The following is a 5831-nucleotide window of genomic DNA, read 5'->3' as shown; positions in this document are numbered from 1 at the left end:
ATAATGTGTTGTGACGTGTTTGTCATCCATACAGTTCCACTGCAAGTTGCGTAAATAAGTGTGTAAAAGCTTTCTTAACAATCTTACATGATGCAGTTTAGTTTCTTTATCTTATTTTGTTTCGATGAGGGTAAGAATATAATTAGTTTAATTTTTAAAAAAGTAGACAATCTTTGTGACAATTTTTTTTCCTTTGTGTTGATAAAATGAAACTTATAAAACAGAAAATCCGTAACAGTGTTGTAACTGTGTGTCATAAAGAAAAACTAGGGCAGCCAAACTTTATGAAATATGAATGCAATTCTACTTTACCTGTCTTCTTGTCACAATGTTTCATGAGTTGGGAGATAACTATGTGACAGCTAATGTTCCATATTCAGACTACCTTAGAGCACATAAAAATTTTACTGCAGTCAAAATTACTGCTTGGTTATTATCAAGTTTCATGTATGTGTAAATTAAAAGTCGCAGTACATATTTGTATAAGGTTATGTTATAAAATGAGTCAAAAGTGTCACAAAGATTTGCGGTACATTAAGTTATCTAGAATAAAGTGCTGATCATTTTTTCTTGGGGACTTAACGTTTGCGTATAGCGAGCGAGAGAATATGATAACCTCGCGCGTGGGTTTTGGAGGCCGAATATAACATTGTGGGTTGCATGAAACGACATCGGTAGGGGCACCTGAATCGTTCTGGACAATCGATGCCTTTGGAATACACACAGTATACCTCTGTGCCGAACTCTTAAGGGGCTCCGGAAAGGCTCAAAATCATGAAAAGTTCAATTTTTACTTTTTTGCGTTTTCTGAATCTGCAGACTATTACCTTTTAATAGATATATAATTTATTCAGTTCCGAAGACTACAAATATTTTTAAATTTGTTTTGAAATGTGTTCTACATGGGCGTGACCCACTGTGGCGCTGTTAAACTGCTGTCAAATGGTGTTATTATTAACGACCGTGTTCATCAGGTACATTTTAGTGATGTGAGATAAAGTATGTGTTGTGGCTAACCTGTGATGGTTCAATATATATCGCTGGTGTGATTGTCGATTGTTTCATGTTTATTTACTCTGTCGTTATTTCGAAAATATTCGTAATTAATTCTGTTTCTTGAGTCTCTGTTTTGTTGAAGTATAATAATGAGTAAAAGTAAAGTTATTAGAAATCCTCTGAAGGCTTTTAAGAAAAGGAGAAATGTTGGAAAGCCAAAGGTATGTGTTATTACTGTAAACAATAAAGACGATAACCAAGTGAGTGAACGTAACCTCTCAAGTACACCTGCCCATAGCAGTCAAAGTGGGAAAGAAAATACTTCACAGAAGAAGCTTGGTTCAATGAGTGAAAACTATGAATGTTTTATGGGCGAATCGGATGTGAATGAAATATTTGATATGTCGGTTCTCAAAGGAATTTTTTCAAACTGTGTAAGATGTATTCATTGTAGTGAAGTTGGTCTGGAACTCTCCATAATAAAGCACGTAGGACTTGCTAGTGAAATACAACTGAAATGTGATAAGTGTTCATACATGACCACTTTTTGGAACAGTGTTGCAGTAACTGCAACTGAAGAAAATGGTAGCAAAATCTACGAACACAACAACGAGCGATGCTTGCTTTAGACAAGGAACGCCTTCGGGCTGCAGACAGGGCTGTAAAGAGTCTAGAAATACAAGCAAGAGTAAACAGGAGGAGAAACAAGAGGAAGCTGGAGGAGGAGTTTGCAGAGGATGAAGATAATCCATCCTATGGACCTGGAATGCACTAAAAAGTTAATCCAATCTTTGTCGCTCGATTCCCAAAACTTTTATTTTCTCATACTAATTACACGTTTTCTAAGGATCTTCCAAACATATTTGTTTCAAACTTTCAGTAAATGTTACACAGTACCTTCTGCATAATTTAACACAGCCTTTTTCCAAAAAACTGTATATTTTTGAATATATAAATAAAAAATTGCAAAAAAAATTTTGTGAATTTTCATTACAATTGAAAAAAAAATCATCTTTAATAACTGAACTAAAATTTTGTAAAATCCCTGTGTTAAGTTGTAGCCCATATTCCAATAAATAATCTGTAAAGAGTTCAACTTCCTACCTCAAATACTTTGTGAGGAAAGATGTAATTTATAAGCGCTATTTTTACATTGCAAGTATAGGGTGTTCCGGAGCCCCTTAAGTACGCAGCTGCGTAATACAGGCGCTCTAGCTGTTGGCCTTTCCAGGAAGCGATTCGCACTGCGCGTGGCGGCATGCAGCGCCCGGCGCATCGCCGGCGAGCTTCGCGTTAAGCGCGCAAGCCTTAATAACGCGGCCCATTACAAAAGACACCGGCCTAGCCGCGCTAGCTGGCCGGCTGCAGCTGCACGCGAGGCGGTAGTTTTTGTAGAGCGGCTAATGTCTAATTTGGGAGCGCCGCGCGTGGCACACCTAAACGCCGTCATTAACACTTTTTTTGCCCGTGTCACTGCAGCGGACGCGGTCGCCTCTTCCCTCGCTATGGCCGTGTGCGCTGCTGCCCCCTCAGTAGCAGCAGCCAGTTAGCTAGGTGCACTGTGGACTGCTGCCGCCCTAAGCCGCAACGCGCGCAGTGCGAAAGTGGCGCGAATTGCGTTGCAAGGGAGACCTCGTTCGAGTACCGGCTGCCCTTACCACCACCAGACCATTTCCTGAAACAAACCAGAAGCGCAGTTGCTGCAGTTTCTTCTTGTAACGGCGGTATCGGTATCCTGGTTCACTAGGGGATACTTAGCCCCAATTCGGATATCGAAGGGGTTTCTGCACATGCCATTTTCCTATTCACGAACCAGATCATACAAAATTTACTGCCAAAATATTTCCACCTGGTATTTTACGTGACAGAAGAATTTAATTGTGCAGTATCCTCCCAAAAGAATTCAGACACGGCAGAAAGCTTTACTCCTGAAATATCTTGACTGAATACCACCAAACTGATTCTCGAAGTTTCTGTACCTGTGGCATTATGTTGATTAAAATTTCGTTTTTATGCGAACTTATTTTCAGTACACATGAAAAATAGAGTGAGTATAATTACGACCCCTGTTGAGTGTGTCTAACGTTACTGGAACTTTTCGCAACCCGCCCAGAGTACGTGTAGGTGCAGCAGACCACAATCCTTACAACTTGAAAAATGTTCAAATGCGTGTGAAATCTTATGGGACTTAACTGCTAAGGTCATCAGTCCCTAAGCTTACACACCACTTAACCTAAATTATCCTAGGGACAAACACACACACCAATGCCCGAGGGAGGACTCGAACCTCCGCCGGGACCAGCCGCACAGTGCATGACTGCAGGGCCTTAGACCGCTCGGCTAATACCGCGGTGTTGCACGTATAGTACCGCCACGAACCGTCAGGAATAGATCACTGAAGGCTGGTTTGAGGTTTGGAGTTCTCATGCGTCTTATGCCGCTCACACCACACCAGAGGCAACACAGACCTGTGTGTGGTACCTCAGGAGTAGCATTCTCTGGTTTTCAGCGAGTAGTTTCGCTTCTGTTCGTGTCGTCAGATCGACGCCTTTAGGTTCATAAATGACTTCGTGAGGGGTCACGAGGTGCAGCGTTTCTCGAGACCCATTCCTCTCCAAGTCTTGGTACCACTATGTGCATATATGAGAACAGGACTGACTCATTAACTGTTGAAGGGGTTGGACGCCCGCCATTACGTCTCAAACATGGTAGTGAACCCTGCTGCCCTTCCCTGAATGACGATTATAACAAGAGTATGTTCCAGCAGGACAATGCAGGACTGCCCGTTGCACCTAGCATCCCAAACTCTTTGAGGTATACGTTGATTGTTCAGTGACCGAACCGCTGCTCTCATTTGTCAGCCATACAACACGTCTGGGATGCGATGGGAAAACATATACTATCATACCAACGTCCAGCTAGCAACTTTATGGATTGACGTAGCATGCGCTTCAGGCTAAGCAAGAAATTCCTCAAGATGTCATTCCTAGGCTTTTGGCTACCACGCCAGAACGAATATAAAACTGTATCTGGGCCAGTGGATCACACTTCATGCCGATTTTGATGACGGAAGTAATTTTAGAATGGCATGGAACATTGGTCTTTTAATAACCATTTAGTTATGAGTGTCTCAGCAAAATGTGAGAAATATCAGATTGGTGCTTCGAGGTGTAACAACTTTCATTTCTTTTATTATGGTACCACATATACTGGCGAGCCAACGGCCTTGCCGTAGTGGTAACACCGGTTCCCGTCAGTTCACCGAAGTTAAGCGCTGTCGGGCGGGGCTAGCACTTGGATGGGTGGCCATCCGAAGCAGGTTCCACTGAGCCCTTGTGAAGCAAACTGAGGAGCTACTTGATTGAGAAGTAGCGGCTCTGGTCTCGGAAACTGACACACGGCCGGTAGAGCAGTGTGCTGACCACAAGCCCCTCCGTATCCGCATCCGGTGACGCCTGTGGTCTGAGGATGACACGACGGCCGGTCGGTACCGTTGGGCCCTCATGGCCTATTCGGACGGAGTTCAGTTAGTTTAGTTTTTTTAAAATATTGGTGATGTATGGTTTTTATCTCTGTCGTAATGCAGAGATTCAGATTAAGAAACTCAACGAAACAAGATGTTCAGAGTGGCGGATAATCATTATATGTGTACCACAGAGATTTATATTGGATTAGATCTTGATTATATTACGTATCAATGATCTAATATCAAGCATCCATGAAACAGTTCTCCTCGTCGGTGGTACAAACATTATATTCAAGCCAAATCAGGGAATTTCAGTTACTGAAAATCCAAATAAAATTTCCTTTGAAAACTATAAATGGTTCTTTGTGACTGGACTGTCACTGAATTTACGTGGAACACAGTTCACGCAACTTTGTCCTGCACAGCGCCAAGTCACATCGCTGTAACTAACACATGGAGGGGAAAATTAACAAACGGAATGGAATATTCTAAATTCTTGGGTGTTTATGTTAATAAAAGGCTGAGTTAGAAGTCGCCTGTGATAGATATTCTTAAATGTTTGAGTCCTCTAACTTTTGCTTATCTTTTGAGTGTCTTACTACATCACATTCTGGGGTAGATACTTATTGAAGATGAAGCTCTTCCTCGGACAGAGTGTGTACAAGGATAGTACGTCCAAGTCACTCTAAAACATCTCGTAGGCGTCCGCGGCTTGTGGCCTTGCGGTAGCGTTCTCGCTTCCCGCGCACGGGGTCCCGGGTCCCGGGTCAGGGATTTTCTCTGCCTCGAGATGACTGGGTGATGTGTGTCTTTCATCATTATTTCCTCCTCATTCACTCGTAAGTCGCCGTAGTGGCGTTAAAGAACTTGTGGAGCGGCGGCCGAACCGCCCCGCGAGGGGCCTCCCGGCCACCAATGCCATGCGCTCATATATATATCTCGTAGGCAGCTGTGTAATCGGTTGGGCATACTGGTTGTAGTTTCACGGTAAACGTTCCCGGCCCACAAAAAATTATTACAGTTTTAAGACATGCTTTGGGCCATTACCAAGGAAGGACGATTCTAGAGTGGAGGCAGGAGATCGTCTGTTGTACTTACGCACAATACTTGACATTTCGCCAACGTCTGCCTGCACTATTCGCCCAGCTCTGAGCCATCTACCACGTGGTACTTAAAGTAGGATTGTGTTCGGCTGGTGACTCGTGGCGGACGGGACTGCCAGGCGCCCTGTGAAGCTGCCCTCCTCGTCGTCAGGGCTGCTCTGCCTCTGGTGATCAAGGAAATCAGGAAGGACGACATTCTAGAACCTTCTGCCTCCCTACCAATTTCTGGAACACATTTACCAGGAGTGGAATACACCTAAACAAAA

Source organism: Schistocerca americana, chromosome 8 (genome assembly GCF_021461395.2).
Source record: "Schistocerca americana isolate TAMUIC-IGC-003095 chromosome 8, iqSchAmer2.1, whole genome shotgun sequence".
In the NCBI taxonomy this organism is placed as follows: Eukaryota; Metazoa; Arthropoda; class Insecta; order Orthoptera; family Acrididae; genus Schistocerca; species Schistocerca americana.
Note: the sequence above shows the minus strand (reverse complement) of the source record.